This window comes from Salvelinus fontinalis, chromosome 3 (genome assembly GCF_029448725.1).
Source record: "Salvelinus fontinalis isolate EN_2023a chromosome 3, ASM2944872v1, whole genome shotgun sequence".
In the NCBI taxonomy this organism is placed as follows: Eukaryota; Metazoa; Chordata; class Actinopteri; order Salmoniformes; family Salmonidae; genus Salvelinus; species Salvelinus fontinalis.
In genome coordinates, this window is record NC_074667.1 from 7,540,571 (window position 1) to 7,553,287 (window position 12,717).

A 12,717-nucleotide genomic window follows, 5' to 3' on the forward strand; every position below is an offset into this window, starting at 1 on the left:
CCTAGTCCAGGGATGGGCCACTTTGGTGGAAGTAGGAGACACAAAAAAATCTGAATTCATCCTGAGGGCCTGCAATTGCTCCAGGATCTGCGTACCCACATGTCCCTGGCCTAGTCTCTCTGGAACCGCCGGGGGATGGGTGGAGTGAGCTGCATGAAGTTAAAAAACTCAACACCAGGGGAATCTGTAACAATAACAGTGTCATGAACCAGTCAAAACACTGTACAAGAAGACATGAAGGATTGGTGACATAGAGATAGATAGAGGTAAAAGTAAGGCGGTATGGTCCCGGCAAAATAAATAGTGGGGAAAGGCCATATCGGTAAAACATGAGCAAAATTTTGTGAATGGACTTGAAAATGGGCGGTATAGCCTACGATCCAAAATGTGATGTGGTTAGATATGAATACTGAAATTTTGCAACGGTAGAGATGAGAGGCCGACACAGAGACGCTCGCGGACAGTTCCGGCCTAATGGAAATTGCCAAATCTCATTACACTTTTTGGTGTTTTGTGTAACAGGTGTCTCTTTCCATTCACCACTGTTTGGAGGCTGGAAATATTTTACAAGTGGATGAACTTGCACAGGTAGCCTAGTAAAGGAGCTCTTTGAAGTGATTATTTGACAATCAGATGAAAACATCATAACTGGTTGTGTTTATTCCACAATAAAGTTAATACATTTTAAAAATGAAATTACAATTATTTACGACTAGGCCCACAGAAATCCTATTGAATTAAAAGGGAATCTATATGTAATTCTATGATTAGGCCCATAAACATGTTTGCACATATAATTAATTCTACTTTCACCCTTGGATAGAGGACTCCTCTTTATATCTGTACCATTGTAGCGTCTGTGACAGCATGGGCAGCGCCATCTGGCTACAACCCATAGGAATCCCCACCCAGTTGACTAATTTGACTACTTTAAAATGCTGGAAGTATGGTGGAAAGAGACAAAGAGACAGGAAAACAACCTCTCCCTCAATGTGAGCAAGACAAAGGAGCTGATTGTTGACTACAGGAAAAGGCGGGCCAAACAGGCCCCCATTAACATCGACGGGGCTGTAGTGGAGCGGGTCGAGAATTTCAAGTTCCTTGGTGTCCACATCACCAACGAATTATCATGGTCCAAACACACCAAGACAGTTTTGAAGAGGGCATGACAAAACCTTTTCCCCTCAGGAGACTGAAAAGATTTGGCATGGGTCCCCAGATCCTCAAAAAGTTGACATCTGCACCTGTCACGCCCTGATCTGTTTCACCTGTCTTTGTGCTTGTCTCCACCCCCCTCCAGGTGTTGCCCATCTTCACCATCATCCCCTGTGTATTTATACCTGTGTTCTCTGTTTGTCTGTTGCCAGTTCGTTTTGTTCGTAGAACCTACCAGCGTTTTTCCCCTTGCTCCTGTCTTAGTTCCTGTTTTCTAGTTTTTCCCGGCTTTGACACTTCTACCTGTCCTGACCCTGAGCCTGTCTACCCTCCTCTACCTTTGCCTCACTAATCTGGATTACCGACCTCTGCCTGACCTGACCCTGAGCCTGACTGCTATCCTGTACCTTTTCCCCTGTTGTTGTAATAAACATTGTTACTTCGACACAGTCTGCATCTGGGTCTTACCTTAAAACGTGACAGCACCATCGAGAGCATCCTGACCGGTTGCATCACCGCCTGGTATGGCAACTGCTCGGCATCTGACCATAAGATGCTACAGAGGGTAGTGTATACGGCCCAGTACATCACTGGGGCCAAGCTTCCTGCGATCCAGGACCTGTACAATAGGCGGTGTCAGAAAATTCTCTGATTTCGCACGGCAAGAGGTACCGGAGCACCAAGTGTAGGCCCAAAAGTCTCCTAGACTTCTACCCCCAAGCCATAAGACTGCAATTAATCAAATGCCCCCCCCCCCCCCCCCCCCCACATTTGTTTTGTACACTGCTACTCACTGTTTAATATCTATGCATAGTCACTTCACCCCTACCTACATGTACAAATTACCTAAAATCACCTGTACCCCCTCACACTGACTCGGTACTGGTACCCCCTGGATATAGCCTTGTTATTGTTATTGTATTATGTTACTTTTTATAATTTTTTACTTTAGCTTATTTGGTAAATATTTCATTAACTATTCTTGAACTGTACTGTTGGTTACGGGCTTTTAAGTAAGCATTTCACGGTAAGGTCTATACTTCAGGCCATGTATTCAGGGCATGTGACAAATAAAGTTTGATTTGATTTTAAACCCTCAATGGCACAGCCCATGCTAAAACAGCCTTTTGGCCACTAGAGGCCTCTATCTTCCTCTATGATTGGTGATGGCTGAAGAAATTTGGCTTGTCACCAAAAACCCTCACAAAATTTTACAGATGCACAATTGAGAGCATCCTGTCGGGCTGTATCACCGCCTGGTACGGCAACTGCACCGCCCACAACAGCAAGGCTCTCCAGAGGGTGGTGCGGTCTGCACAACGCATCGCCGGGGGCAAACTACCTGCCCTCCAAGACACTTACAGCACCCGATGTCACAGGAAGGCCAAAAAGATAATCAAGGACAACAACCACCCGAGCCACTGCCTGTTAACCCCGCTACCATCCAGAAGGTGAGGTCAGTACAGGTGCATCAAAGGTGGGACCGAGAGACTGAAAAAGAGCTTCTATCTCAAGGCTATCACACTGTTAAACAGCCATCACTAACATAGAGAGGTTGCTGCCTACATAGAGACTTGAAATCATTGGACACTTTAATAAATGCATCACTAGTCACTTTAACTTCTTCGGGATCGGTGTTATATGTATATATTCTTACTCAATTCCTTACTTAGATGTGTATGTATTAGGTTGCTGTTGTGGAATTGTTAGATTACATGTTAGATATTGCTGCATTGTTGGAACTAGAAGCACAAGCATTTCGCTACACTCGCAATAACATCTGCTAACCATGTGTATGTGACTAATAAAATTTGATTTGACTTTGATTTGTATGGAAGTGGACCTCGCCCTGGGGTGTCTTTTTACATTTATAGGCCAATAGCTTACCTGTCTGTGTTACAAAATATCGCAACAATCATTGTCATTGGTGATATAAGCCCATTTGGAAGTTGATACTTGTTGTGGGCAGTCTAACTTGTCTTTTTAATTAATTTTTTTGTGAAAAGGGTGAAGTGAAAGCTACTGTAGATTGTTTTGTCTGACTTTTCTTAGGAGGCAGCCTTACTAAAAACCAGGACGTCTACAAAGACGCTCGCGTGCCGCTTCAGGAAGAATAAACGTGATCATGGGAACAATGCGTAATGGGACCATGGCAATTTTGAGGCAACCTCGGCTATTTGCAGCTGTTACCAGTTCAAGCATATGTATAAACTCAAGGCAAATCCATTTTTGTAAGTAGGTCGCTTGTGAGATTTGACTGCAAGTGCAGGAGTTATAGAATAACACCTTTTGTCAGCTTTCTGTGGCGATCTGGATTCCAGCCTCTCTGTAAAGCCTCACTAAAATACTTGAAATAGACAATATGAGTATTAAAGTATCAAATGCACATGTTGACATGTGCATTTGAATAAAAAATATATATAAATCTAGATTCTAGCGTTTAAAGACTAATTATAAGGCACTATATGAAATAACAACATGTATGTTGTTCATAGTGGTTTAAGGAAGGGCAACTGTTCAAAGAAAACCTGCATAGTCATTAGAGAACACACCTTATTCACCCATGGCACAGAAATGCCATTCATATGGTAGTGAAAAGGAGGGGTGCGTCACTTGAGTGGGTTGAGTCACTGACGTGGTCTTCCTGACTGGGTTGTGCCGTGGCTGAGATCTTTGTGGGCTATACTCGGCCTTGTCTCAGGATGGTAAGTTGGTGGTTGAAGATATCCCTCTAGTGTTGTGGGGGCTGTGCTTTGGCAAAGTGGGTGGGGTTATATCCTTCCTGTTTGGCCCTGTCCGGGGGTATCATCGGATGGGGCCACAGTGTATCCTGACCCCTCCTGTCTCAACCTCCAGTATTTATGCTGCAGTAGTTTATGTGTCGGGGGGCTAGGGTCAGTCTGTTATATCTGGAGTATTTCTCCTGTCTTATCCAGTGTCCTGTGTGAATTTAAGTATGCTCTCTCTAATTCTCTTTTTCCTTCTCTCTCTCGGAGGACCTGAGCCCTAAAACCATGCCTCAGGACTACCTGGCATGATGACTCCTTACTGTCCCCAGTCCACCTGGCCGTGCTGCTGCTCCAGTTTCAACTGTTCTGCCTGCGGCTATGGAACCCTGACCTGTTCACGTGCTACCTGTCCCAGACCTGCTGTTTTCAACTCTCTAGAGACAGCAGGAGTGGTAGAGATACTCTCAATGATCGGCTATGAAAAGCCAACTGACATTTACTCCTGAGGTGCTGATCTGTTGCACCCTCGACAACTACTGTGATTATTATTATTTGACCATGCTGGTCATTTATGAACATTTGAACATCTTAGCCATGTTCTGTTATAATCTCCACCCGGCATAACCAGAAGAGGACTGGCCACCCCTCATAGCCTGTTTCCTCCTTTTTCCTAGCCACTGTGCTTCTACACCTGCATTGCTTGCTTTTTGGGGTTTTAGGCTGGGTTTCTGTACAGCATTTTGATATATCAGCTGATGTAAGAAGGGCTATATAAATAAATTGTAGCTTTAAAATTAGTGAAGCAGCATTGTGCCATTACATCTCAATCCTTAATGAAATAGTTGAGCTAAAGCAAAGTTCAACAGTCATTTGGCAGGTCCACTGAAGAGGCTATTAAATTCCAAGTTACATTATTTTAGTACGTTCTCGTGGTGCTGGGTTGGAACAAGAAAGATTGTCCACCATGGCAGGGGTTCCCAAACTGTTTAACTCAGTCCCCCCTTCCAGCATTGGGGAACATGCCCCCCCCCCCCCCCCCCCCCCCCCCACACACACACACCTATTTCTATCACAAGCACTGTTCATGACACAAACTGTTCAAATTCCTATTTTTCAAGGAGAGATCATTTTGCATATTTGCAGCTTTTTTTCTGCAATGCTACACATTTTGTCATTGGGTGCAGATAATTATTTTGCCGTTTTAAAGCAAATTTTCTTGTAATTCTAAACATTTTGCCATTTCTAATGTGTATTCATCTAATATTGAGTGACTTGACCATTACTACAAAATCTTTGGACTACAAAACCTAGCTCAAAAACGTTAGCTGACATAGTTGACCTGGACATTTTTGTTATAAATAGCTCTCTAAGGTATGCAATGACTGACATGACAAGAGGAATACTGATGATGCACTATTCAATTTCGAAATGTCACCTTGCGCATTCTACTATTACAACTTTCAAGATGACATTTAAAAAATAATTATAATAATGGGGGGGGCTGCTACAGTTTGGGAACCACTGCACCATGAGTTCTCAGTGCCAGGATCAACACTTCTGTCATATGACAAGACTAAGCAATGCTCTATTATTGTGTGACTAAACTACTACTTCCTCAGATGCAATGCTCCACTCAGATCAATAAAGCCAGTTGCTTCTGCCAAGATGCCTTTCAGGGTGAAAGTGACTGGAGGCAAATGCTACGTCTGGTGTGCATGTGGACACAGCAAGAAACAGGTGAGTGTTAGGCATTGAATGTTCAAAGTAGAGCACTTTGGCTTAAAATTCCTGCCTGTGCAGGACTCTAGCCTGTACCCTAGTTATTGATGAAAAAACAGGCCCGACTAACCCAATGTATAATGTCGGGGCCTGTCGGGCTCGGGTCGTGTAGCAGCGTTCTAGTTCAAAGCATAGAATGTAAAAAATAATAATAAAGAAGGGTTAGGACTGATGAGCCAAAATGTACGCAGTATTACCCCTTTCCTATTCCAGCAGAGGGGATTTATGCCTATATGCTATTTTTAGGTCTTCTACATGAGAATGTTTCAGATTGTAATCTGTGCTATAATTTACAAATGAAATCAGTGAAACAATAGCTCTGACAGTCTCGCTATCTCTCTCTCTCTCTCTCGCCCTTTCTCTGTCAGCCCTTCTGTGACAGTGCTCACAGGACTCAAGCACCCAGCATCTTTCCACGACACTTCACTCCCGAGAAGGACAGCACCCTTATGCTGTGTGCCTGTAAGCTAACCAAAAATGTACCTTACTGTGATGGCACACATTTCAAGGTCATCTTCTAGCATCTAGTCAGCTCAGTGAAAAAGTGTTTAAAATGAATAAAATAAAATAAATGGCATGAAGCAGCTAACTTCCTTATACTGTACTGCCTATATTCATTGTTCATAAATCACTTGTTGACAAACATTTTATTTATGATAAATGGATAAAGGCATTTATGTTTTGTCACTGTCCATAAGGTAATAAATAATAGCCTACTATTTCAATACACATTATGTCATTCTTATTTTTTATTCCTTAAACCATGCATTATTTTGAGAAACAGTCAGGCAATGTAGATATTAAAAGAAGACAGTGACTTTTGGCCTACATAGAACAAAGCTCATGTTCATGTTCAAAGGAAATCATCAAGGAGCCTGAGCTCAAACTGGAGGCAAGACATGATGCAATGATAGTGAAATAGGCCTACTGCGACAAATCAAAAAATATGTTGTATTCATATTTGTCTAACATGCTGGCGTCGGGCAAGTTCATATAGCTGATATATGATGATGTGTAAAAAAATATAACCAAAATTTGACTTCTGCTTTTAACCCTACCCCTCCCGAAAAACACACAGGTTTTGGAGAGGTGTGGGTGGTAGCCACACTGAACACTCGGGGAGCTGTTGTTGTGAGGGTTAAGTGCCTTTCTCAGGGGCACAACAGCAGGCAAATAGATGCCAGCAACCAATGGTTGTGTAAGGAATTGTATTAGATATTGGTAACTTGATTTAACAACTTCTCAACATTAGCTATGGTTGACACAATATACACACTCCCTTTTATATTGGACATATGCGGGACTCATTGGACACATGCACGACTCCCACAACTCCCCTCCCCCATGACAATCACTCAGACACACACAACTCAGGGTTGGAGCTCCAGACAAAGAACTACCTCAGGAACCAATGGAACGTGGACACCAGGCCTGTACAGGACTACCCAAGACCCAGACCGACCAATCGGAAGGCCAGACTTGCAGATCAACCTACTTTGCTTGTTGTCTATATATAAAACTGTACGACTGTGGAAACTCTCTCTTTTCCTGACGACCCCATACGGATCCGATAGAAGGAGCCGTGCTGCACGCTTTGCATAATATTTTTACACTTGAATAAACCTGCCTTATTATAAAATTATCCACCTCGTCCTATGTCTCCACTTGGTCTCCTGTCTCAAGTAAAACGAATTATCAACAAACATGGTAAGCAGAGGATGGTCAAAACATATTTGAATTAGGCCCAATAGAAAATTCATCGGACAGGAGACGAGAGGGAGAAAGATTCAAGAAGGAGAGGTGACCCGCTCGAGGGAGACGTCGGCGATTCAACTCACCCAGGAAACTGATCAAAGAGCTCGAAAATATTAAGGTAAGCAGAGCCAGTTTAATCAAAATCTGCATATTGTATTATAGCCAATATCTAAATTCAATGATCAGAAGTACTGAGGTGAGTGAATTGTTGCTAAATTTATGTGGAATTGTTTAGAATCTAAGGCAATGTGTAAAGATATTTGCGAAGTATAAAATCAAGTCGCATTAGTAATCTGGGACTAGTTGAAACATTTTTCAACTAGGAGCATCAGTGATAAACCTAAGCTTGAAATAGGAGTAATGGTATTAAACTTGAAACTCAAATGTATTTGAAATGTAATGTGATCTGTTCAAGTCGTATTAGTAATCTGGGACTAGTTGAAACATTTTTCAACTAGGAGCATCAGTGATAAACCTAAGCTTGAAATAGGAGTAATGGTATTAAACTTGAAACTCAAATGTATCTGTTCAAGTCGTATTAGTAATCTGGGACTAGTGGAAATGGCATCCCTCTAGGAGCATCAGTGAGAAATCTAAGCTTGGCGTATTGGGATTCAAGTCGCATTAGTAATCTGGGACTAGTTGAAACATTTTTCAACTAGGAGCACCAGTGATAAATCTAAGCTTGAAATAGGAGCAAGGGTATTAAACCTGAAACTCTCCAAATTAATGCTGTTCAAGTCGCATTAGTAATCTGGGACTAGTTGAAACATTTTTCAACTAGGAGCACCAGTGATAAATCTAAGCTTGAAATAGGAGCAAGGGTATTAAACCTGAAACTCTCCAAATTAATGTGTATGATTGAGCGTTCCACGAGATCTATTGCTACTAATTAGCTATAAGCTAAGTTCAGGCTCCGTTAGTGGTGACCGCCGAGTCAGAATCTGTGTGCCACGGTGAAGCAGCCATTTACGGTTGATGAGTTGACCTGGTTTTCCCCTCATATACTGTTGGTAAATCCTTAAGGGATAGAATTCATTTGAAAATTATTATAGAAGCGCGTGAATTACTAGTCTGAAATGTTTTGGCAAAGTATTTAATTAATCGGAAAAAGTTTAAATTAACCGGGAAAGTTAAAAGAAATAATATCTCTCGAGTTAAAGGTCTTATAATTGCCATTCCAATTATATCAGGAGCGCCTGAATTCATTAGTATATTGTCCCCAAAGGAAACTTCTGAAATATTTTGCCAAAGTATTTAATTAATTAATTTAGCAAAAAGCAATAATATTTTTTATTATAAATACCCAAAACTGTCATTCCAATTATAACAGGAGCGCATGAATACATTCGTATATTGTTTCAAAAAGAGATAGCTGAAATATTGTTGGAAAACGAAAATAATTCATCAAATACACGGCAATAAAATCCTTTGTCCACGCGAGTCGGACACGAGACTGGGGGAAGAGAGGGGAAGAAAAATACATCGCTGGTTTCGATCAGTAACGGGCTAAAGTATACAAAGATAATAATAGACCCAGACATAGCTTAACGACAAAATGACCACGACTATCGTCCCCAAACACAAATTCAACGAATATTTAGATCAGAGAATGAAAGACAGAGCAGGCGGGAAATTACACTACAAACCCGTTAAAAAGATTTGGGAGGAAGTGAGGCTAAGATGGACTCAAACAGGTTTTCTTAGTGGAGTCGCCCCATCAAAAGGGCAACTCCTCATTATGGAGAAAGAATTGGAGGAAGCAGTGAAGCAAGGGATAGAATGTGAAGTTGATAAGAATAAGAGTCACTTATTTAAAAAAAAAGGGACAAAGCAAAGGGAAAAGGCACAGGCTGAGATGAGAATAGGTTTATGGGCAATTGAGGAAATTAGGAAAGCTCTCCCTTACCGGAAACCTGATACGATGGGAGTGGTCACTGGAGCACCAACTGACACCAAAGAGGGCGGGCCCAATAATAATGATGGCCCACCTACCACCACAGCAGCCCCATCGGCCCCAACCCATCTCAGGGGCACTGTGGGGTTAATGGCAATTCCCCAGGCTCAGTTCAACTCCCATGTGCATCACCACATTACCCAATACAATAAGGGTAAGGGAGGGGCTGAAACACAAATCCAGTCCCTACAGGTACAACTTTTGAAACTACAATTGAAAGAGGCCCAGAAAGGAGAGAAACCCAAGAAACAGATGGTGGCTGAAGACCAACAAGAAATCTCACAAATCATTAAAAAAACTGTTTCCCGAATGATACAGCAACAACAACTACCCATCTTCACCCAGCAGGGACCACCTATACACCCACCCCAGGAGCAGCCATTCCAACTGCCGTATGCCTACCCGCTTCAGTCATACCCTTCGTCGGAACCACCACTACAACCCTACTACCCACTACCACAATCAAACTATTCACCCACATGGGGACAGCCCCAGAGGTACTCTGGATCTTATGGAAGCTGTTATAATTGTAAACAAGCTGGGCATATGGTGCGACAGTGTCCGCACCCAATAACCCCGGCCCAAAGCCAGTTTCTGGCCAAAAGGGGACGAGGATACGCCCCTAGACCAAGGGGGAGTCAGGCCAATGATGTATCAACCACGTGCGGCCCTTCAACCCGCATACAATCACCCCAATCCAGACCCGAATCAGCAATCACCTCCCCCTTTTCAGGGCATGGCTGACGAATATGCCCCATGGCCCTGAAGCTGCTCACCACTAACCTACACTCATCATTGACCTGGACTACTGAAGCATCAAAGGCTTGTGCACTCTTGAAAACAGATCTCTAAGTGGCAGTAGCCCTAACAGCACCTGACTAAAAAAAACAAGTTCCATCTGGATGTTTCTGAAAAAGAAGGATTTACATCATCCATCCTTTTCCAGAACCTAGAGGGGGAGAGAAGAGTGTTGAGGTATCACTCCTCCAAACTGGACCACATTGAAGCAGGACAAACCACATGCTCCAGGTATGTGGCTGCAGTGGCAAAAGCTATTGGAAAAACAGCCCACATGATAATGTGCCATCCATTGGAAATCCACACCCACCATGGGGTTGCAGCATATCTGATGAGCAAAGAATTCACGTTCAGCGCTGAAAGGAAAACGAAAATCCAGAATAAATGCACACAATCACACATCACATTTGTCAACACTGACAAAAACATGGCAGACGCACTCAATGCTGAAGGTATACCCCACTCCTGTGCAGAAAGAGCTGCACAGGAACTGAAACGGAGACCTGACCTGGGGAACGAACCACTCACCAACACACACAGATATGGGGAAAGACAATGTGACAAATGGAAAAAGGTACCTGTTAGTTATGGTAGACAGGTTCTCTAAATGGGTTGAGGCAATACCAACAGCAGGGGAGGATGCAAAATAGGTCATTAAGTGGCTGCAAACCGAACTCATGTGTGTTGTTTAATGACAAACGCTCCATGTACCAATAGGGTCGGATGTGTAAATGTCAACTGATTAATGGATGTGGTTTAATGATGGGGTTAGTGTACAGGCCACAATCTCATAAGTCTCGTGGAACGCGCCAATCAAATGTATGTGCAGGTTTGAAGTTGATTTGGGTTAAAGTCCTGCCCCTGGCGTTGCTGGCCATGATAGCCTCTCCAGGTGCAGGCACCCATCTCTCTCCTCATGAGACAATGGCTGGAGGAGTCATGCTGGGTTCACCAAGGAAGGGAGGTCATATGCCCGCCCTTGATGTACAACAAATTGTAATGTTTGATAATTGACGGAACTTTCTGCAGCTCTCTCCACACAGATTCACAAGGTCCAACGGGGAAGCAGAAGGGAGATCTGGCACACGGAAGGTAAAAATTGGTGACTGGGTGGGGTTAATGTCCACAAGAGAAAGTGGCTAGAACCCAGGTGGACTGGACAGTACGAAGTGAGGGAGGTTACTTCACACTCAGTCCAGGTCAAAGGTAAATCAGGCGCACCTTGGCACCACCTCACACATTGCACTCCAGCCCCAATCCCTTCTAGAACACGGACAGAAGTCAGAGCTGATTTAAACAGCTTAAATTCGATTCCAAATGAAGACATTCCTGAATCAGGTGATGCGGTATCAAACTCCGCCTCCCCTGATAAAGGAACCTCGCCCAGTTAGAGGGATATTTCTCCCTCCCTGGGCAAGGATAGGGATATCTGGCCCCTTATTTGACATTTGGGGTGTCCCTGGGCACTTTCACATGGTTAATAGAATAACTATAACCGGATCCCCATGGATGTATGTCACGGACACTCTAGTCTAACTAGGTAATAATAGATTAAAAAATTAAAAAAAAAAAAAATCAAAAATTTAGAAAACAATAGTTAAAATAAGAAACTAATATGGCTCAAATTGAGAAGGTTGAATGAGAGTGGGTGGAGAGCTATGCAGAGAATGGACAGAAGATGGCAGTATTGCAGCACCCAAATGGTCTCCCAGCCGACTGGTTGAATGCTGGTGACATAGTTTTGTTTTTTGGAGTAAACATTAAGGTTAAGGGTTTCCGTGTACCCAGAGATAAGATATCTTAAAAGAATACACTCATATGGGAATAGGAGTTTTACTTTCTGAGTTTTATTTAGGCAAGGGACTTTGAGAAGATAAAGGGTTCTTTTGGTATGTTTAGATATGGAACACGAATGTAGGTGTAACATTTTGACCTGTTTTCTGTTTCCATTGCATTTTCCGGCGACTTGATCACTCGCGGGGAAATGTGGTGAGAATAATGAGATTGTGTCATTTGGGATACTAGTTTTGAGGTAAATTGATTATAATAGAGTTTATAACTCTTGACCATAAGGTAAGCATTTGTATTGGCCATTAGAAGATAGAGATAGGTTAATTAAGGTTATGTTAGGACTTTAAAGGTTGACACTATAAGACCTGTAGTTATTTTTAAATCCATGCAGATAAAGTCAAAACAGTGAGACACTTAGTTAATGTTGTAAAGGAACACACAGTTGTTATTGACTATTATTACAAAAAGGCAGACAGATGGGTCTACCCCGCACTGTTCAGACCTTGAAGGTTTGAGAGCAGAGTGGGGAGGGTGGACCAGGAAATGAGCAAGGTAGGCTGTGAAATAAGATAGGAGAGAAAGGGGTTAACATATTTAAGCAGCACAGATACATTTCAAAGTAGATAAGTCACTTGACAGAGAATTAGAAAAGAATAGATATGAATGTACGCCCAAGGGAGAATTGGATATGCGGGGAATAAAAGGGACGTTCCTAGAATATGATGTACTAAGTTATTATTTAGAGTAGGTAAG